Raw genomic sequence first — 23334 nt, forward strand, 5'->3', positions numbered from 1 at the left:
TGCCCTAAATTGCTTGCAATATCCAATCTGTCATACTTACAATGTGGAAAGCTCTCAAAAGAGCATGAAAATTGTCATGTGTAAATTTTCTTCTCTCCTAGAAGTGTTCACTGTTGCATGAGTCCCTGTGGTTCTCCTCCTGAACTTGGCCACCTTACCAATTATTCACGGGAGAGACTAAACTTTGAATTTCAGCAAGCCATTTAACTATGGAGGTCATCAAGGTCAAACATTGTGTAGGTCAGTCATATTATGAGTGTTCATAACAGAAAGGACTTCAAAGCCACATAGCGCATCCAACAAAGAATCACCAGGATGATACGATAGCCAGAGATGGGTAACTATTATTATGAAGAGAGAAAAATAAATCCATTGAAGAGAAAGCTGAGAGAAGGTTTCATTGTGAAGTTTTTAAAATGCAAAGGGTTTTGATAGTCTCCATAGGAGGTAAAATATTTCTCTGACTGGTGTTAGGGATCTGCCTAGCAACAGCAGTAACAATAATTTTAAAAAGACATGATAGGATACAATTTACCCAGTAACAAGATTAGCAGGCATCTAGACAGAATTAGTGTAAATTGCCTTTGTGTAGAAACAACTTACCTAGATGACTGAGGTTAGTAGAGGTATACACATGCTCATTTCTAGAGTCAAGGAGTATGAGAGATGCAAACAGCCAAATCCACAAAATAAAATATCAAAGAGTCTAAATGGTGTAATTGCCAGCACCCTCAGAGGAAGGGAAGCTAGTTTATCTCCGACAGCCTGAGAGGCTAGTTAGATCCAATAGTGCAACAGGCTAGTATCCATCTAACAGCTCGAGAGGCTTGTACACCCAACAGCCCAAGAGACCAAAATCTTCAGAGAGGCCTGTTCCATGTAACATTTAGAGGCACAGTAGATTGCAGATATTCTCCTCTGCAAGACACAGTTTTGTAACTTTGTCAAACCAACTAAACGTGGTTTCCCAGGTTAAGTTGTATTGTGTGGTAATTATAAGTTGCATTTGACTTGTAGAGTTACAAAATTGGATGTTGTTTGGGAAAAGGGGTGACTCAGTGAATTCAGGTAATATGGGAATAGTTTGGAACCGAGAGGCAATCTTGGAGAAAATGGTGTGTGTTTAATGATTCATATACTTAAATGTCATGGTGTATTATAGTCTATATTGTAGTGTATTTTTCTTCTTTACTTTTACTTTAATAAATACTCTTTACTAATTGTTGACGTACAGACTGGACTGTTTTCACACTGTGTTGTATGTTGCTCCTCACATTAAACCAAATAAAAATACACCACTACGAACCAGTGTTTCAAGTTGGGACACTTGCATAGAACATCAGCGGGATTTGTAACACTGGGGAATCAGTGATAAGGCAGAAACAATTTAGAGTTTATTAAGAGAGCGAGGAGAAGCTGACAGAGATGTTTTCATATGGATGGATTTTGTAGTATCAAATGCTTTGCTGCAGACCACAGTTCAGACAAAAACCAATGCAGTCTGTTAAGGGGAAATAGATAAATGTTTGAAATAGAGGAAGGTACAGAGCCGTACATGGGAAATCAGATTAATTTTTGCAAAAGTAAAATACTGCGGATGCTGGAAATCTGAAATAAAAACAGATTCTGGACTCAAAATATTCACCGAAATCTTGCTGCCGTTCATGCTGGCGGGATTTTATGGCCTCGTCGATGGCGCACCCTCCCTGCGGGTTCCCCGGCAGTGAGGGGTGCGCTCAAAGGGAAACCCTGTTGACAACGGGGGACCATAAAATCCCATTGCCATAAAACACGATGCGGAAGGGGAGGAAAATCCCGCCACTAACTCTGTTTCTCCCTCCACAGATGCTGCCAGATTTACTGAGTTTATCCAGCATTTTCTGTTTTATTTTCAGATTAGGCTGAGATTGCTTTAATGATATGCTGGCAAAGAAACAATTAGCAGAATGTTACAGGTTCCAGGAACCTGTAAACATCCATCGCTGAGAAGAACACTTATAGCAGAGCATGCACTTCCAGTAGAAATGCCTGGATAGGCATCAGGGACTGGGATTCCTGGCTGATTTATCTAATTCTGACACAGGAGCTTTGTGCAAGTTGTAGCAATTGAACCCCATTCCCACATCGCCCCCTGGTTGATCACCATTTGCAGAGTACACAGCATTCACCCTCCTTTGATCCCAGCTGCAGAGTCTGCAGCTTTCCCCACAGCCAATCCCTGTTGCAGAGTGCACAGCATTCCCCTGCCCGCTTTCCATTTGGTCCTGCCCCATCCAGGCCCTGCCCCTCCCCTTGGGCCCTGCCCTCTCAGACCCCACCCCTTGTCATTGCCCAGTGCCGGTGGGCACTGCCAGTGCATACAGGCTGGCAGTGCCAAGGTGCCTTGTGGGCAGTGCCAGGGTGTCAGGCTAGCAGTGCAAGACTGGCACTGCCCAAGGGGCACTGTCTCACCCCATCCCTGACCTCCCAGGGGGTCTCATTGACCCTCAGTCCTACTGGCGAGGTCATCACGACAGATCCCCATTGATGGGGACCATACGTGTTCCTTGCCGGAGAGGACCTTTACTAGAGAGGCCGCTAAGGTAATTGTGCTCGGGCAATTGTATCCCAGGCTCACTAATAATATTTAAATCAACATTTGAATTGATTTAAATATTGAGATCAACCTCGCATTCTCCCCAGGCGTGAGGCTGATCTCGCTGGAAATGTGCACCTGGAAAGATTACGAGAGAAATTGGGCGCCAAGGCAATTTTTCACCTCTCTTTCAATCTTACCGGCTCGCCCTGCCCTTCGACTGGTAAGACGAGAAGGTAAGATCACCCCCATAGCTTTCCCATAGTCGCTGCAGCATACATAATGCTGCATAATGACATTATGCTTCCTATTAGATTGGTCTTGGTGCATGCAGAAATGGCTAGAATCTCATTTATATCACAATATTGATGCTGAAATTGGAATTACCATCAACCACAGCACTATCAAGTAAACTGAGTATTTTTCAAGCACTGGAAACAGACACAAAACAGTCGTGAGAGGAAACTGCTGAACACAAATAGTTTTTGGCATTATGTTGTCAGGCCTGTCAAAACCTTGCTGGTTGGAGGTGAAATCTGATCATTCCAGTTTAAAAATACAGCCTTCTTGACGTATTTTACTTTGAAAAATAACCTCAGCTCCATGTTTAAAAGAGTTTGCAATCCAACCCACTCAAATAATCTCCTCACATTTCTTGCATATAGACATGCTCTGTCATATCAAAAGAAAATTTCAATTTGTTGTGTTGTGGTAAGGATGCTCACTTTGTTTGTAATGTGTCCTTGTCACTCCTGGTGCTTTTGATCAAATATAAGGAAGTGAAACAGTTACCTCATGATTCTAATAGATTGTTCCTCAAGCAAGCAGATCTTATCTTGGGTTATTCGTGATTTGAATTTATGAAGCATAGAAAGATGTGTAGTGTAGCACATAGAATATATATGCATGCCACAATGTATGCAGAAACCACATGATCAAAAACTATTATTTCATTTATATATGAGTGGTTGGATGAATGTTGCAATAAACTTCTTTTATCCTTACCTAAATTAACAGGTTTCTTGGAACAGAACCTAAAACCTGTAACCTTCAATCTGGCCCTTGCAGTCATCTGGACTCTTTTTCACTTACAATCAGTCTTGCGATTACTGCGGAGTCGGTTTAGCTCAGATGGCTGGTTAGTGATGCAGAGCGATACCAACTGCATAGGTTTAATTCCCATACCAGCTGAGGTTATTCATGAAGGTCCCACCTTCTCAAATTTCCCCCTTGCCTGAGGTGTGGTAATCCTCAGGTTAAATCACCTTGAAACTATGGTCATCTGGAACTACGGCAACTTTATCTTTTACCTTAATAGGGAATCAGACTGTTCTGTGACAGTTATGCTGTGAATTGCTTTCCAATCTCAGGCGGAACAGTATTAAACAAGGTAAATATAGCTGGAAGCTGAAATAGAACCTACGTAAGGCAAATAAATAAACAGTAACACAATCTGGATTTGGGGTTCCAAAAAAATTCAGTAATAGCATTTCAACTTGCAATCTTTCTGTATATCCTGAGGTTACCTCTTGCAGGTTGCTTTCTCTTTTGATTGGTGGAAACCATCCATCTCGAAAGATGATGTTGCAGTGCCAAGGAAGTCCATTCTTTGCTGTGACATCGCGAGTGGGTGAAGTGTGCAATTTTAAGATGAAAATCCTCCTCATAGATAATGCAGGTATATTAGAGGGCTAGTTGATAGACCACAGATTAATTCTTGAAGCCTTGTGTGATCTCTTCTTCTTCCTCGCTCTCAGTCACCTCTTTTCAGCTCTTTGCTTCTTGATGGAGCACAGGCCTTCAGTGTTGTACAACTAGAAATTTCAATGTTATACTTCTTTAAATCTCTCTTGCATTAATCAACCCAGCAGTGTTGAAGCATATGCAAGTTCTCCATACAAAAGATCCTTTGAAATACCCTAATCTATCACCCAGTACTGTTGACCAAGCCACTGGAGACATCACTTTTGAGAAAAATTATTAGACTCCTGAAGCACTTAGGGCGCGATCGTAACAGCCTTTCACGCCACACTCTTGCTGCAGCGAAGTCGGAGAATTTGATGGCCGGCCAAATCTCCGTTCACTGCGGCTAGATAGGAAAATCCCACCAGCATGAATGTTGGTAAGATTTCAGCCTTTGTCAATGTATCATCAAGTGCATGTGTGGGAGAGGAGAACTGAGCTCAGCAGGGGGTCGGCCGGGGGCCAGGAAAATTAGCAGCACCTTCACTTTAGACTGGCTTTTTCTGCATATACATGAAACAGTCAGCGCAGACAAAGGGATATTTCAATATCTCTATCAACAGGACACAGCTGAATGTCCTTGCTAACAGCACCAAAACTGTAATAAAAGACATGATTAAGTGACCATTGTCTCAACAGACATTCCATCCATCTACTATTAAAGATTATGACATTACCGGTGGGACGCGATTAAACAGCTAGTGTCTCAGGCCTACCACTTTGCATCATATGTAAATAATTTACCGGTGTGTGTGGCTAGAAACAATTATCTTTACTAGAAGTTGTGCCCTATTAAAAAAAGCTGACTGTACACAATTGGGTAAGGCAGACTGAAGAAGCATTAGGAATTCTTCAGTTCTCTTCTTCTTATCGATAATTAGGCAAGAAAGAAGCCATCACTCGCGAACGTTGTGTCTGAATATCTTTTTAGCTCTGACACATGTTTCGGCAATTACATTGCCTTATTAAAGATGATTATTGGCTCGACCCCCAAAACAGTATTAATAAACAGTATTAATTAACAGAATTAATGCACACAGCTGGTACAGTTGGGGTGGGGAAATAGAAGGAGTTTGTATCTCTTCTGACCTAGATAGATCAGGTAAAAGACAAGGTGCTGTATTATTCCTCCATCATATACTAGTATTGATATTAACATACTTGAGTGTCAGGAATTTTGTTTTTCCAATTAATTATTTAGAGTGTCACAGAAAAAGTAGGATAGAGTTTGATTTGTTTCTTTTTAATCTTTTAGCCCTCTGATCATTTGAATATAATTAAATAAATATTACACATTAATAAAATACATGATTTTCATGGTATGGAGATATCTTTTATTTACTTTTCTCTTTTCAATTTATGAGCTAATGAAATTGTTGGAATGTGAAATTTTAAAAAACACACTTCTTGAAAATGAGGGATTTTTTGTTCAAACAAAAATAGTTAGCAGTTAACCACCTCTAATAATGATTAATAATCTCAAGCAGCTATTGAGCTGTATCTCAGCACTTATCCCATCATATTTCAAAGGAAAGTACTGTGTACCTATCTGGCAAAGGTCATCACACACCTATCTAGTAGACACTCAGCTGAATGCAATAATATGCATCATAACTGGAACCCTCCAATCAACACCACTCCTCTGGCCCCCTGCCCTTGCAAACATCTCTTGCCCACACACCTGCCCACCGACGACAACCCACAAGCTGGTTGAAACCATCCATGCTATTCCTTACTTATCACACCATTGTGACTGTAATGATTCAGGAAGCCCGACTGGAAAGGAACATGGTTTCTTACAGAATGCAAAGAAGAGCCACTATCTTTGTGTACTCACACTAGTCCCTGCCTGGGACTATAGTTCAGCAGGCCCAGTCCTAGGCCTGCTTCATAAAAGGCTCTGGTAGTGAGTTCCAGCTGAGCAGGCCACAGCCTGTTACCAGGCGAATGCATATTCAATGAGTACCACAGAGAGATCAATCAGTGATTTCCCATGGACCTCGTGGGGGTTAACAAAGTGACCTACCATCTCAGCATATGGAGCAACCTTCCTGAGCAAAGTCCACCAACATGTATCCCCTTCGGATGCAGCGTCGTTAGCGGGCAGCGGAGTGGGGGCTGAAGGGCTTTGGCTCAACAGGCTTAGGCGGAAATGGGCGAGGCAGGGTAGGTTTAGTTCTTAGTTTTTTAAAAAACTTAAACAAAGCAAATAAAATAAGGATGGAGGGTCATGTGATGTGTTGTTCCTGCATGATGTGGGAGCTGGTGGACCCCATTGTGGTTCCCAGTGAGCATGTCTGCAGTAAGTGTTGGTTGCTTGAGGAACTCCGGCTCAGGGTTGATGAGCATATTCTGAGCTTCGGACACTGCGACACATCAGGGAGGGGGAGAGTTACCTGGACGCTGTATTTCAGAAGGCAGTCACACCTCTTAGATTAACTAGTTTGAATTCAGCCAGTGGTCAGGGACAAGAGGGTGTGGCTGCGAGTGAGGCAGGTAGCGGGATCCAGGAGGTAGAGTTCTCGGAGCCTCAGTCCCTGAACCTGTCCAACAGGTTTGAGATTCTTGCTCCCTGTGTGGACGGGAACGGGGACTGCAGGGGGGATGATCAAACTGACCACAGCACCGTGGTACAGGGAGCTGTTCACGTGGGGGGAGAAAAAAGAAATGTAGTTGTAATTGGGGATAGTATAGTTAGGGGCATTGACACTGTTCTCTGTGACCAGGATCGAGAATCCCGAAGGTTGTGTTGCCTGCCTGGTGCTCGGGTTCAGAATATCTCATCTGGGCTGGAGAGGAACTTGGAGTGGGAGGGTAAAAATCCAGTTGTTGTGGTCCACGTAGGTACCAACGACATAGGTAGAACAGGAACAGAGGTTCTGCTAAGGGAATATAAAAAGCTAGGAGCTAAATTAAAAAGCAGAACCAAAAAGGTAATAATCTCTGGATTACTGCTTGAGCCACGAGCGAATTGGCACAGGGTCAATAAGATTAAGGAGGTAAATGCGTGGCTCAAAGATTGGTGTGGGAGGAATGGGTTTGAATTCATGGGACATTGGCACCAGTACTGGGGAAGAGGGGACCTGTTCCGGAGGGATGGTCTTCGTCTGAATCGTGCTGGGCCAGAGTCCTGGCGAATCGTATAACTAGGGCTGTAGATAGGGTTTTAAACTAAATAGTGGGGGGGAGGGTTCAGTTGTATGGAGAATTAGAAAATCAAAGGTAAAGGAGAGGGTAGGAGTGCAGGTTAATGATGAGGACTTTCAACTAGTTAAAGGAGCCGAGGGCTCAGGGGAGGTTAGTAAAGTTTCTAGACCATGTAATAGATCAGAGAGTATAGAAGGTGGCAGGAATCTAATCTCAGGCAGAGTAAAAAAGGTGACAAGCATGAGAAGGGAGATGGCCAACACAGTGCAAGGAGATGGTCTGGGAAAGAATAACCAGTCTGTGACAGGAAGGGACAGAGCATGCAAACAAAGGAATGCACTAACAAATCGGGTCCAGGTAAGAAAGACTAACATAAAGACACTTTACCTGAATACACGTAGCATTCGAAACAAAGTGAATGATTTGACGGCACAAATCAGTACAAATGGGTATGATCTAGTGGCCATTACAGAAACGTGGTTGCAGGGTGACCAGGACTGGGAACTAAATATCCAGGGGTATCAGACAATTCGGAAGGATAGACAGGAAGGAAAAGGAGGTGGGGTAGCTCTGTTAATTAAGGATAACATCAGGGCGGTAGTGAGAGATGATATAGGCTCTAAGGAGCAAAATGTGGAATCAATGTGGGTGAAGATAAGGAATAGTAAGGGGAAAAAGTCACTGGTGGGCGTAGTCTATAAGCCCCCAAATAATAACTTCAAGGTGGGACGGGCTATAAACGAACAAATAACAGACGCATGTAAAAATGGAACAGCAATAATCGTGGGGGATTTTAACCTGCATATTGATTGGTTGACTCAAGTCGGACGTGGTGGACTTGAGGAAGAGTTCTTAGAATGCTGTCGCGATAGTTTCCTTGAACAGTATGTTACAGAACCTACGAGGGAGCAAGCTATCTTGGATCTGGCCCTGTGTAATGAAACAGGTAAAATTAATGATCTCCTTGTGAGGGATCCTCTTGGAATGAGTGATCACAATATGGTTGAATTTCTAATACAGATGGAGGGTGAGAAAGTAGGGTCCCAAACCAGTGTCCTCTGCTTGAACAAGGGGGATTACAATAGGATGAGGGTGGAGTTGGCTATTGTAACCTGGGAACACAGATTAATTGGTAGGACAGTTGAGGAACAGTGGAGGATTTTTAAGGAGATTTTTCTCAGTACTCAGCAAAAATATATTCCAGTGAAAAAGAAGGAATGTAAGAAAAGGGATAACCAGCCACGGATAACTAAGGAAATAAAGGAGAGTATCAAATTAAAAACCAATGCTTACAGAGTGGCCAAAATTAGTGGGGAACCGGAAGATTGGGAAGGCTTTAAAAAACAACAAAGAACTACTAAGAAAGCAATAAAGAAAGGAAAGATAGATTATGAAAGTAAACTAGCACAAAATATAAAAACTGAGGGTAAAGGTTTTTACAAATATATAAAACGGAAAAGAGTGGCTAAAGTAAGTGTTGGTCCCTTAGAAGATGAGAAGAGGGATTTAATAATAGGAAACGAGGAAATGGCCGAGGTCTTAAACAAATTTTTTGTGTCGATCTTCACAGTGGAGGACACAAATAGTTTACCAATAATTGATGGTCATGGGATTGTAGGGGGTGAGGACCTTAAAACGATCACTATTACTAAAGAGGTAGTGCTGGGTAGGCTAATGGGACTAAAGGTAGACAAGTCCTCTGGTCCTGATGCAATGCATCCCAGGGTACTAAAAGAAATGGCAGAAGAAATAGCAAATGCATTAGTTGTAATTTATCAAAATTCACTGGGCTCTGGGGAGGTGCGAGCTGATTGGAAAACAGCTAATGTAACACCACTGTTTAAAAAAGGAGGTAGACAAAAGGCAGGTAACTACAGGCCGGTTAGCTTAACATCCATAGTTGGGAAAATGCTGGAATCTATCATTAAGGAAGAAATAGCAGGACACCTGGAAAAGAATGGTTCAATCAAGCAGATGCAGCATGGATTCATGAAGGGAAAGTCATGTTTGATAAATTTCCTGGAATTTTTTGAGGATATAACGAGTGTGGTTGACAGAGGGGAACCGGTGGATGTGGTGTATTTAGATTTCCAGAAGGCATTCGATAAGGTGCCTCACGAAAGGTTGCTGCATAAGATAAAGGTACACGGAGTTGGGGGTAAGGTGTTAGCGTGGATTGAGGATTGGCTATCTAACAGAAAGCAGAGAGTCGGAATAAATGGGTGCTTTCCCGGTTGGCAATCAGTGACTAGCGGCGTGCCACAGGGATCAGTGCTGGGGCCTCAACTATTTACCATATACATAGACGATCTGGAGGAGGGGACCGAGTGTAGGGTAACAAAGTTTGCGGATAACACAAAGATGAGTGGGAAAGCAAATTGCGTGGAGGACACAGAGAGTCTGCAGAGAGATTTGGATAGGCTAAGTGAGTGGGCAAGGATCTGGCAGAGGGGGTATAATGTTGGTAAGTGTGAGGTTATCCACTTTGGAAAGAATAATAGTAAAATGGACTATTATTTAAACGGTGAAAAATTACAACATGCTACTGTGCAGAGGACCTGGGGGTCCTTGTGCATGAATCACAAAAACTCAGTTTGCAGGTGCAGCAGGTAATCAAGAAGGCAAATGGAATGTTGGCCTTTATCGCGAGAGGGATGGAGTATAAAAGCAGGTAGGTCATGCTGCAACTGTACAGGGTACTGGTGAGGCCACACCTAGAGTACTGTGTACAGTTTTGGTCCCCTTATTTAAGAAAGGATATATTAGCTTTGGAGGGGGTACAGAGAAAGTTCACCAGGTTGATTCCGGAGATGAGGGGGTTAGCTTATGAGGAGAGATTGAGTAGACTGGGCCTGTACTCATTGGAGTTTAGAAGGTTGAGGGGAGATCTTATAGAGATATATAAGATAATGAAGGGGGTAGACAGGGTAGAAGCAGCGAGGTTATTTCCACTTACAATGGAAACAAGAACTAGGGGGCATAGCCTCAAAATACGGGGGCGTCAATTTAGAACAGAATTGAGGAGGAACTTCTTCTCCCAGAGGGTAGTGAATCTTTGGAATTCTCTGCCCAATGAAGCAGTAGAGACTACCTCGTTAAATGTGTTTAAGTCACAGATAGATAGATTTTTAACCATTAAGGGAATTAAGGGTTATGGGGAGCGGGTGGGTAAGTGGAACTGAACCCACTATCAGATTAGCCATGATCTTATTGAATGGCGGAGCAGGCTTGAGGGGCTAGATGGCCTACTCCTGCTCCTATTTCTTATGTTCTTATCTTATGAATGGGGAGCACAGAAAGTCACCAAATAGTTCCTTGTGACAAGCCCATCTGTCTTATGGCAGGCTTAGAACTACCAAAATGATAGATGTCATTGCTTAAACAGTTCAAGACAGACCAGGGTCCTTGTGCAGCAATGATCACTGCTGGAGCCTCTTTAAAAGCCACTTATGTACTTGTGGAGAGACACAAACAATGCTGCACATTACCGTGGAGAGCCACCTCCACAGACTAAGTGGTGGACTAATATCCTTAAACTCAACAAGTGAGGAGATTGTCACTTGGCTTCGGGGATTTACATTCGCTAAATAAATAAATTTGAGTTATGATGCCCCAATTCACATTGTTTTGTCTTCTTGCTTCAATGTATTTCTCTTGTAAAGTAAATTAATCAAACTATTCTGATTTGTGTGCATTGATTTGGCAACTTGCTGGTTCCTGCATTCAGAAGCTGACAGCTTATATATACTTCAGAAAGGAGCTGATCATGATTAGAGATGAGCTGTAGTGAAATATCCTGAGGCCGTTTTGCCAAATGGGAAAGGGATTGGACATAAACCAGGAATCAAGAGAACAAATGGCGAAGGTGACTAAAAGGCAGAATTGGAGGCATTCTGCATGCATATAGCTTCATTGTTTCCATTTGTATAACTTTATATTTCATTAGTGAAAGCGTTTAGAACATTCTGATAGAATTGCTGATGCAAAGAGCTGAGGAGAGATAGCTAAGGTAAAGAGAGAACATCATTTATTTTTAACCCACCAAAACCCCACCTCCACCACCAAAATTCTAAATTTACCTTGTACAAGTTCAGACCATTGACTTCAGAAAATAATCTTGAAGCTTTTCTCTGTATTGCCCCTAGCGCCTGTCTCCCTGGTGTTTTGTTTTTCTATTTTTGGATTAAATCCTGTGGCGAGGTCAGGAACTGAGAGTGTTTTCCATCGAGAAGCCTGGAGAGAATTCATGACGAATCGCATAATACTCTCTTCTCATCATGCAGCTGGGTATTCCCGACTAATTGTGCAATGGAATGTCCAGGAAGACCTGCACCCCGCAGTCATATATGGGTGCCATATTTAAAAGGAGCCCAGACATTAACTTCACAGCTTTGAAGGAGGAAATGGCCTGAAGACCTGAAGAAGCACTGGCCCTCAAATTGAGGAACGCTTCCCTGGATGTGTTGCTCGATGCAGTGGAGGCCAGGAGGAGCAACCTGTGCCCTGAGGATAAAAGGAGGAGACTGATTCGTGTGACTAATGCTACTTATGCATTATCTGCAAATGTGACCATTTTTCAATATGTTTCTCGCTTTCGCACTCAAAATCATCAATGCATATTGGAAGAAGTAGTTATTCCAACATTAAACATTAGGTCACCTTTCTGCTAACTCCCCTCATACATCCTAGCTTTACTCTTTAATTATCTTTCCTTAATTTCTTTCTACTTCCCAAATTTTAATCAAAATTCCCTCAGCTTTGAGTTGAGTGAATAGACTTTTCATGCGACACTTCGTCAGATGCATTCAGGAAGTCTAGCTAAAGCATATTGTGAAACTTCCCACAATGTACTCTTCTTTTCCTCAAAGTCTAGGATATTGCTCAGGCAAAATCTCCCACTCTAAGTCCACATTGACTGAAGTTACCACGGTTATTTCAACTTTTTGTACTTTGGAATGGAAGCAAGAATAATGGGCAGGATTTTCCAATCCCGGCCACCAGCGAGATCTTCTAGTCCCACCAAAGTCAATGGACTTTTGACTTGCTCACCATGCCTGCCACAACGGAGCCAGAAAATCCTGTCCAAAGGGTTTACACACTAAAATAAAAGCAAATTACCGTAGATGCCACAAATCTTTTTTTTATCTTCATTTGTCGGACATGAGCATCGCTGGCTGGCCAGCATTTATTGTCCATCCCTAATTGACTGAGGGCAATTGAGAGTCAACCACATTGCTGTGGGTCTGGAATCACATACAGGCCAGACCAGATAAGGACGGCAGATTTCCTTCCCTAAAGGACATTAGTGAACCAGATGGGTTTTTCTGACAATCGACAATGGTTTCATGGTCATCAGTAGATTCCACCATCTGCCATGGCGGGATTCAAACACTGGTCCCCAGAAAATTAGCTGAGTTTCTGGATTGATAGGTTAGCGAAAATACCACTAGGCCATCACCGCCCCATAATCTGAAATGGAAACAGAGTGTTGGAAATGCCCAGTTGGATCTGGCAACTAGGGTTCTGAAGAAGATTCATATTTGACTGGAAGCCTTAATTCTGTTTTCCTTTCCACAGATGCTGCCAAACTTGCTGAGCACTTGCTATTTCTTTTTCGAATGAGTTTGTAGTTGCCTATATTTGTTTTGTCTCCTTTTTAAAAAAAATATGGGCATTACTTTAGCCTCCCAATTCACTGGTACCACCCCAGCCTTCATTGATTCCCTAATAAAGATTGTCACATATCTCTCCTTCCTAGTCTCTCTGGAATAAATACCAATAAGCCAGGGGATGTATTATTTTGACACTTTATGGCTTGCCTAGGATTTCCATTTTAATAATACTGAAATATTGAATTTCCTTAAGTTATTTCTGATTGGGGAATGCATGCTGCTGATCGATTCCCTTGTTTTGTAGTCTAGAAAGGGCTGATACAAGTCTGTGCTGTGGTTGGAGAATGGTAATATTGGAAACATGACAGTATTACTATTGTCCCAAGTACTTTACATATGAGGAATTATTTTGACATGCAATCACTGTAGCAACGTAGGTGGCATAGCAATAAGAAGAGTAAACAATCTATTTCTTTTTGATGCCGTTCCTTGAGAGAGGAAATTTGGCAATGTCATTGAGAGAACTGCTGGTTTTCATCAAAAGGCAACTGCAGCCTCAGTTTAATGAAGGACAACGTTTATTTACATAGTACTCCAGTGCAGAGTACATGCTGACATTCTGGAGTGAGGTTTGAATCCTCAATCTTTTGGATCACAGGCAATAGTCCTATCATTGAGCAAAGGAGACAATTGGCTGTTTTTGATTACTGTTATTCTGACACCATTAGCTCTGCCATGGCTCAGTTGGTCGCACTCTCACTACAGAGTCAGAAGCTTGTGGATTCAAGACCTGCTTCAGAGAGTTGAAGACAATAATACAGCATTGTAGGAGAATGCAACGTTAGAGATGCCAACTTTTGGACTGTAGCTGAGGCCCCATCTGCTCTCTGGTGTGTACGTTATTCAGAACTAGGAAGTTATCCCTGGTGTCCTTACTGATACTTATCCTTCAATCAACATCACAAAACAGATTATTGATCATGATGACATTAAAGTTTGTGCACAAATTGGCTGTTGTGTTTGCTACAGTGCAACAATAGCTACCCTTTAAATGATTTTATTAACTGTGTCGTTCTTTGGAATGCTCTGAGGTTGTGAAAGATGCAATATAATGGCAGGTGCTTTTTTATTTTTCTTTCTGCTTGAGTAGAATTAATCCACAATCCATTTGATAAACCTTTCATTCAAGTGCATACTTTGTAGTATGCCCCTCAATTAGGCTCATTCAAATGAGTTGAATATTTTTTCTAATATTCTCAATTTTAAATGTGGATTCAGATACACAGCATCTGATGGAATTCCACAAATTCTTGGCTGATTGTCTTGGATTATGGCTGTGCGATAATGATATGATGTACTGGCCTGTTGCTGTTATAAGGCATAAGCCAGGAAATTGCCTGGCTTTGCTCACAATATCCTGTCCACATGAAGCAGGCATTCTTTTTTGACTGTGGGGATGTGTTCTCATTCTTTCCCAGCTAATGTGAAAGTCCCACGAATTCGCTTGGAATGTTCCACCTTGTGTATTTAGCAGCATTGCTTAGAGCAAAGAGATTAGTTTTGAGCCTCCAGTGAGATGGGTTTTTTTTAGAGCAAAGGTATATTGATGAACAGTGAGGGAGAAAGATGGTTCCTGTGCTACAGTTTGCAATAGTGGAACTACAGAGAGTACAGAGGAGGTTTACCAGGATGTTGCCTGGTATGGAGGGGCTTGGTTATGAGGAGAGATTGGGTAAACTGGGGTTGTTCTCCCTGGAAAGACGGAGGATGAGGGGAGACTTAATAGAGGTGTATAAAATTATGAAAGGCATAGATAGGGTGAACGGTGGGAAGCTTTTCCCCAGGTCGGTGTTGACGTTCACGAGGGGTCATAGGTTCAAGGTGAAGGGGGGGAGGTTTAACACAGATATCAGAAGGACATATTTTACACAGAGGGTGGTGGGGGCCTGGAATGCGCTGCCAGGCAAGGTGGTGGAGGCGGACACACTGGGAACGTTTAAGACTTATCTAGACAGCCATATGAACGGAGTGGGAATGGAGGGATACAAAAGAATGGTCTAGTTTGGACCAGGGAGCGGCGCGGGCTTGGAGGGCCGAAGGGCCTGTTCCTGTGCTGTATTGTTCTTTGTTCTCTTTGTTCTACATCCATTGGACAAATAAATAAGTTCAATATTAAGATATTGCTGGGAGTGATTGGAGGATTGGGGCAGGGGGTGGGTGGGTGGTGGGTAGTGGTGGAATAGGTGACGTTATGCTGATTTGAATTTAGCTTTCACCATACGTAGAATAAACCAAACTTTGGTACTCTAGATACCAAAATGGTACATCTGCCATCCTGATGAGTGTGGAGTCAGCACAGACTCCAGACTTATGCACTAAGGCTTCAACAAAGCAGCAGCAACAGACCGAGAATCACAAATGTAGAATACATTTCAAGTTAAAATTGAATTTAATTACATTTATTCAATGTTTTTTGGATTAATAGTCTAGTGATAATACCAAGCGATAATGGCCTAGTGCTATTATCGCTGGACTATTAATCCAGAAACTCAGCTAATATTCTGAGGACCCAGTTTGAAGTCCGCCAGGGGAGATGGTGGAATTTGAATTCAATAAAAAATATTTGGAATTAAGAATCTACTGATGACCATGAAACCATCGTCAGTTGTTGGAAAAACTCAGCTGGTTCAGTAATATCCTTTAGAAAAGGAAATTTGCCATCCTTACTGGTCTGGCGTACATGTGACTCCAGAGCCACAGCAATGTGGTTGACTCTCAACTGTTCAAGAGCAACTAGGGATGGGCAATAAATGCTGACCAGCCAGTGACACCCATGTCCCACGAATGAATTAAAAGGTTTTTAGTCTACTTTTGGAATAGATCCTTTGAATAATGTTAAACACCAAAAATAGTTTGTTCATTAGTTTTTCCTGACATCTGACAACTTTCTACTTGTGCCTATAGCTGGATTTTACATTTCCCCACCAGTATGTTTGAAGGTGAATGTCGTGTAAAGAGTTAGTGAAAATAGATAGCCTACATCATCAATAATGTAAGATCACATGACAACAGAGTATGCAGTTGGGGGCTGGTTTCTTTTTGTGTCCCCTATGCCCATCGGAGGCACTCCCCTCCCCCAAATCTCCCCTGAAAATCATAATTCCCCCTTTATCCTCCCCTCCAGCCTCTTAAACCTGACACCCCATCTCCTTGCTCAGGCCTGCCAGTCTGATAAAGAACAAAGAACAAAGAACAGTACAGCACAGGAAACAGGCCCTTCGGCCCTCCAAGCCTGTGCCGCTCCTTGGTCCAACTAGACCAATCGTTTGTATCCCTCCATTCCCAGGCTGCTCATGTGACTATCCAGGTAAGTCTTAAACGATGTCAGCGTGCCTGCCTCCACCACCCTACTTGGCAGCGCATTCCAGGCCCCCACCACCCTCTGTGTAAAAAACATCCCTCTAATATCTGAGTTATACTTCGCCCCTCTCACCTTGAGCCCGTGACCCCTCGTGAACGTCACTTCTGACCTGGGAAAAAGCTTCCCACCGTTCACCCTATCTATTCCCTTCATAATCTTGTACACCTCTATTGGATCTCCCCTCATTCTCCGTCTTTCCAAGGAGAACAACCCCAGTTTACCCAATCTCTCCTCATAGCTAAGACCCTCCATACCAGGCAACATCCTGGTAAACCTTCTCTGCACTCTCTCTAACGCCTCCACATCCTTCTGGTAGTGCGGCGACCAGAACTGGACGCAGTACTCCAAATGTGGCCTAACCAGCGTTCTATACAGCTGCATCATCAGACTCCAGCTTTTATACTCTATACCCCGTCCTATAAAGGCAAGCATACCATATGCCTTCTTCACCACCTTCTCCACCTGTGTTGCCACCTTCAAGGATTTGTGGACTTGCACACCTAGGTCCCTCTGTGTTTCTATACTCCTGATGACTCTGCCATTTATTGTATAACTCCTCCCTACATTATTTCTTCCAAAATGCATCACTTCGCATTTATCCGGATTAAACTCCATCTGCCACCTCTCCGCCCAATTTTCCAGCCTATCTATATCCTGCTGTATTGCCCGACAATGCTCTTCGCTATCCGCAAGTCCAGCCATCTTCGTGTCATCCGCAAACTTGCTGATTACACCAGTTACACCTTCTTCCAAATCATTTATATATATCACAAATAGCAGAGGTCCCAGTACAGAGCCCTGCGGAACACCACTGGTCACAGACCTCCAGCCGGAAAAAGACCCTTCGACCACTACCCTCTGTCTCCTATGGCCAAGCCAGTTCTCCACCCATCTAGCCACTTCTCCTTGTATCCCATGAGCCTTAACCTTCTTAACCAGCCTGCCACGTGAAACTTTGTCAAATGCCTTACTGAAATCCATATAGACGACATCCACGGCCCTTCCTTCATCAACCGTTTTTGTCACTTCCTCAAAAAACTCCACCAAATTTGTAAGGCATGACCTCCCTCTTACATAACCATGCTGTCTGTCACTAATGAGATTGTTCCTTTCTAAGTGCACATACATCCTGTCTCTAAGAATCCTCTCCCTACAACTTCCCTACCACGGACGTCAAGCTCACCGACCTATAATTACCTGGGTTATCCCTGCTACCCTTCTTAAACAACGGGACCACATTCGCTATCCTCCAATCCTCAGGGACCTCACCCTGATGCCAGCAAAAGTCCCACTACTTATCTTGGCATCCAGTTCCAAAGATGATATCCGTTGGGAACTGCCTGTAGTCTCAGCAGTGGTGACCAGTTCTGCCTCGAGCCACAGAGCTGATGGCCATCTGATTGGCCAGCAGTTCACTGAGGTGGGACATGCTGCCTATAAGGCATAGAAATCCGGCCTCCTACCTATTAATGGCCAATTAACTATCAACTGACAGCGGGGTTATCTTACTTCTCCTGGTCGGTCTCCCCATCAACTTTTTAGTCAGAGCAGGGGAGGGCAGGGCCACAGCAACTCGTAAAATTCAGCCCATGTTACATAATATTACATAAAGAAAGGGAAATGTGATGCGATAAGCATCATTCTAATTTAATGATTCCACATAATAGTTAAACGAGGGCACAATTTACCGCAACATGGGGCAGAGTTTTTTGGATGGGAGGATTTCTCTGGAATCTCAGTTTCGGAGATATTCTGCAAGAAGTGATGGAAGAATATGGCGCCATGTTGGAAAGTTAACATCAATGTACCTTTAGCTACCACTTTTAACACAGAAAGAAACATTGCAAGGAGCTTGGCAGAAGTGCAAGAAGACAATAACGATATGTCAAAGAAATAGCCATCAGAGAGGTGACTCAAAATTTGTTACAAGAGATAGCTTTTCAGGGGTATCTGAATGGAACAATAGGAGGTGAGAGGTTTATGGAGGGAGCTTCCAAAATGACGGAGCTAGCCATTGACTTCAGGAAACGTAGTGGAGGACATTTCCCTGTCTACATCAAAGGTGATGAAGTGGAGATGGTCAGGAGCTTCATGTTTCTAGGTATTCAGATCACCAACAACCTGTCCTGGTCCCCCCACACCGATGCTATAGTTAAGAAAGCCCACCAACCCTCTACTTTCTCAGAAGGCTAAATAAATTCAGCATGTCCACTACAACTCTCACCAATTTCTACAGAATTAGGGGGAGGTAGTGGAATCAGATGCAATAGTGACCTTTAAGGAGCGTCTTGACAAATACATGAATAGGATGGGAATAAAGGGGTATGGTCCCTGGAAGGGTAGGGGGTTTTAGTTGAGTTGGGCAGCATGGTTGGTGCAGGCTTGGATGGCCAAAGGGCCTGTTCCTGTGCTGTAATTTTCTTTGTTCTTTGTTCTAAGGACCATGGAAAACAACCTATCTGGATGTATGGCTCCTACTCTGACTAAGACCGCACAAAACTATAAAGGTTTGTGAACATAGCCCAGTCTATCATGCATACCAGCCTTCTGTCCACTGACTCCATCTATACTTCCCGTTTCTTCGGGAAAGCAGCCAGTATAATCAAGGACCCCATGTACCCTGGACATACTCTCTTCCACCTTCTTCCATCGGGAAAAAGATACAAAAGTCTGAAAATATCTACCAACCAACTCAAAAACAGCTTCTTCCCTGTTGCCATCAGACTTTTGAATGGTCCTATCATATATTAAGCTGATCTTTCTCTTCACCTTATCAGTAACTGCAGCACTATATTCTGCACCCTATCCTTTCCTTCTCCCCATGTACTCTATAACCAATATGTTTTGTCTGTAACAGCTCGCAAGAAGTAATACATTTCACTGTATCCCAATACATGTGACAATAATTCAATTCAATTCAATTCAATCCAATTCAATCCAATTCAATTCAATTCAATTCAATTCAATTCAATCCAATTCAATTCAATCCAATTCAATCCAATTCAATCCAATTCAATCCAATTCAATTCAATTCAATCCAATTCAATTCAGTTCAATTCAAAATAAGACCTGGACAGCTGAAAGCAGGACAAAGCTTTTGCTGGGCAAAGAAAGTAAGGGGTGGCGGATATTGGGTATAATTTTACTGGCTCGCCCTGCCCATTGAGGGGCCGAACAAGCCGGTAAAATTGCGAGAGCGCTGAGGAATCAGGAAATGGGTGAGAGGCTGAATAAATTATTCAAATTCATTCTAATCGTCATTTACATCTGTTTATTGAGCCTGGCGCTCAATTGTCCGGGCTCACTTGCCTTTATGGCCTCGCTAGGAGAGGTTCTCTCCGGGGAAGGGGTTGACCTCACCAGTGGAACTGGAGGCCATTGAGGTGGCCGAAGGCAAGGCGGGTGGTGCCCCTTGGTGTAAGGGGAATTTTTTGGGGTGTCCCTCTGGGGGGGCCTTGTATTCTGCCGATCTCAGCGAGCGCAAAGACTTGCAAAAGACAGTATGTGGTTAAAGATGTTCTTTATTTGATCAACACTTTGGGAGAGAGATAGTCAGAGGGTTCCGACTTCTCTCTGCCCTTACACCACATGGATACAACAGATGTACATTTCTGAAGATTTGATACTCCCGCCCAACGTATCATCCAAGCTGGACGGTCCAATTACATTCATACACTTTATTTCCTTTGGCCAATAGCATTCTACCTTCCAGCAGAATTAGAAATTCATTGGTCAACCGAACCCAAAAGTTCTTCCCCTCATTGCCTAGTATCCTTCCCTACGTAAATCTGGTAGGTTCAAGGTAGGTTAACACCTGCAATCCTGAAAACTAGAAGGGAGTCATCTTCTCTGGTCTGTTATCATTCCCTTTATTCATTACAGCTAGAAGCTGAATCCTTCTATTCATTTCACTAACCTTGGTTGCCTGTAGCTGCTTGGCCTACCACTGATTGTAGGGTATACGCTTTATGCTTCATTGTTCCAGAAGTATGTGGTCTGTTTAATTCAACTTATTTCCCATTATGCTAAAGGGTAAATTGCCTGTCGGCCAAAGCTCACGAGAAAATACAAAAATACAGTAAAACTCTATAATATTTCTTCAAAAATGATTATATATGTGCTTATAGAGACAATATCTTCATATGATATATAAGTGAGACATATTGTGATACCTTCAATATATATAAGGCACACTGTGGTCCCTATTTTAAACCAATCTACTTATTTTAATAGTCTCAAAAGCAGAGACTTCTGCATCCCCTGCTACACTTGGACAAGATGTGGAGATGCTGGCGTTGGACTGGGGTAAACACAGTAAGAAGTCTAACAACACCAGGTTAAAGTCCAACAGGTTTATTTGGTAGCAAAAGCCACAAGCTTTCGGAACAAAGCTCGTGGCTTTTGCTACCAAATAAACCTGTTGGACTTTAACCTGGTGTTGTTACACTTGGACAATGCCAGCCTGGCAGTGCCACCCAGTCACCTTGGCACTGCCAACCTGGTGCCTAGGCAATGCCCACGGGGGTGGGGTCTATGGGGCAGGGCCTGAAGGAGTGGGGCATGAAGGGGGTGTGGGGGAGAGGGGCCCACTCCAACTCTGCAACATGATCAGATGGGGGGTGGGGGGGTGCCGCTGCTGCTCTACAACACGATCGGATTGGATCAGGGGGGAGAGGGCAGCGTGATTGGTCTGGGTGGTGGCATCTCGGGCAGAGTGGGGCTCGTGATTGGCTGCGGCCCAGCGATTGCGGGTAGGAGATTGGTTCAGGCTGGCTCCAGCAGCAGGAACCTGACAGCCCTCTGTCTGACCCCTGCAGCTGAAGTTGCCCATGTGCAGCTTCAGAGGTCTGCACATGTGCAATAGCTCCCTCTGTAGGCTGGCTGGCAAATTAAGCCCAGCCCACTGCCTGCAGCAGCTAGAAACGGTCTAGCCCATATTTTCAATGACTGAGTACACAAGATTGTGTATGAAAACTCACCCAAAAGATAGATCAGGAACTCTCCCATTTTCACCCTCGCTGGACACTTAGAATCAATCTCGTAAAATTCCACTCATTGTTTCAACACAAAGCACTGTCAGGTTATAGGTAGGATTGGTGATGATTCCAGAGATAGTGAGGCATGAAACCATGAAGCGATTTCAGAATGAGGGCGAGAACCTTTGTTTGCAGTGATGGAGAACCATTAGTCAATGTAGGTGAGCGAGTACTTGATGGGTGAACACGATTTGGTTCAGGATAGCATGCTTGCAATGGAGTTTTGAATGAGCTGAATAATATAGAGGATGGAAAATGGAAGGCCAGATAGGTGAGCATTTGAGTAGTCATAGGAAGGTGGTAAGGTATTGGGTGGGGTTTGAATGGTTGGTGGGATGGCGATGAGTCGGTGGAAGGCAATCTATGTGGTGGACAGGATCTGGAGTAGGAAGTTAATCTTGGGATCAAACAGTCTGGTTGAACCTGAAATGCGGAAGGGATGAATTTGTGGCAACTATATGATGCTTGTAACAGTGGCCAAATACAATGGTTTTGGTCTTCCCAGTGTTCAACTGGCCAACTGAAAATGGAGACAGTAGAGAGAGCCAAATTCAGTAAAAAAAAGAGAAGATTGGGAAAGCCAAATTATCTTCCAAATGAGTTTATGGTTCCAGACTTTCCAAAACATGGACTAGCTATGGTAAATGTGTGGGGTTGCAGGAGTAGGATGGAGGAGATGGCCTGGGGAAGATGCTCTGTCAGAGAGTCGGTGCAGACACAATGGGCTGAATGGCCTCTTCTGCACTGTAGGGTTCTATGATTCTATTCAATTATTCTATGAATTTCGCAGTGCTGAAAGAACTAATCAAAACTAAGTTGTACTTTTTTGTAGCAACCAATACATTGACAAAGGATACAGTTTTAATACTGTATTCTATGAGTCCAAAAATTAATCTAAACAAACCATACCAGTGCCTTGGGTACTCTTCCTTTTTCCTCATTGAGGATTACCCACCACAATGGTTGACCAGGCCTTTGACTGTATCCATCCTATTTCCCACACCTCCGCTGTCACCTTTTCCTGCCCTTGTAGAACTATGACAATGTTCCCTTTATCCGCATCTCCCAATCTATCAGCCTCTACATTCAACAGATTATTGCCTGCCATTTCTGCCATTTCCAGTATGACACCACAACCAAACACATCTTTCCCTCCCCTCCTCTTACAGCATTATGATAGGACTGTTCTCTCTGCAATACACTCCTGGTATCCCCCCATGATGTGCTGGCGCACTTCTCAGAAGACCTTCGCACTGACTTTGTGGTAATTGCCCCAGACATTTGGACCTCTGATGGGCAATTACCCGGCATATAGAACCTCCTGAAACTCTGAGTTAAAGTCAGAGACTTTTGATAGTTCTAACTTGCTTACCAGAATAGTTACCCAAGAGAAGTTAGAAGGAGTAAAACCAGTTCTAACTCTTGGGTAACCATGCTACTGACCATCCCCCACTCCCTATTCCCCACAGGACCTCCTGACAACTCCCCTCAAACAAACAACCACACCTCCTGACCAGACTAATCCGCCAACTCCCTATTACCCTCTCAAATTCCAAATACCCCTCAATTTGACTACTCTCCACCCCAAAAACCCCAACCTAACTATTCATGTCTCCTGAGTGCTCCCAACCCAATTACCCTCTCACCCTGCCCCCGACTATCCCACCGACCCGACTACCCCAAGACCACCTGATTACCCCGCTCCCCCCATAACTACAAAATTGGATACAAATTGGATACAAAATTGGCTTCTTGACAGAATGTGGAGATGCCGGCGTTGGACTGGGGTAAACACGTAAG

The sequence above is a fragment of the Mustelus asterias genome, chromosome 1 (assembly GCF_964213995.1).
Source record: "Mustelus asterias chromosome 1, sMusAst1.hap1.1, whole genome shotgun sequence".
NCBI lineage: Eukaryota > Metazoa > Chordata > Chondrichthyes > Carcharhiniformes > Triakidae > Mustelus > Mustelus asterias.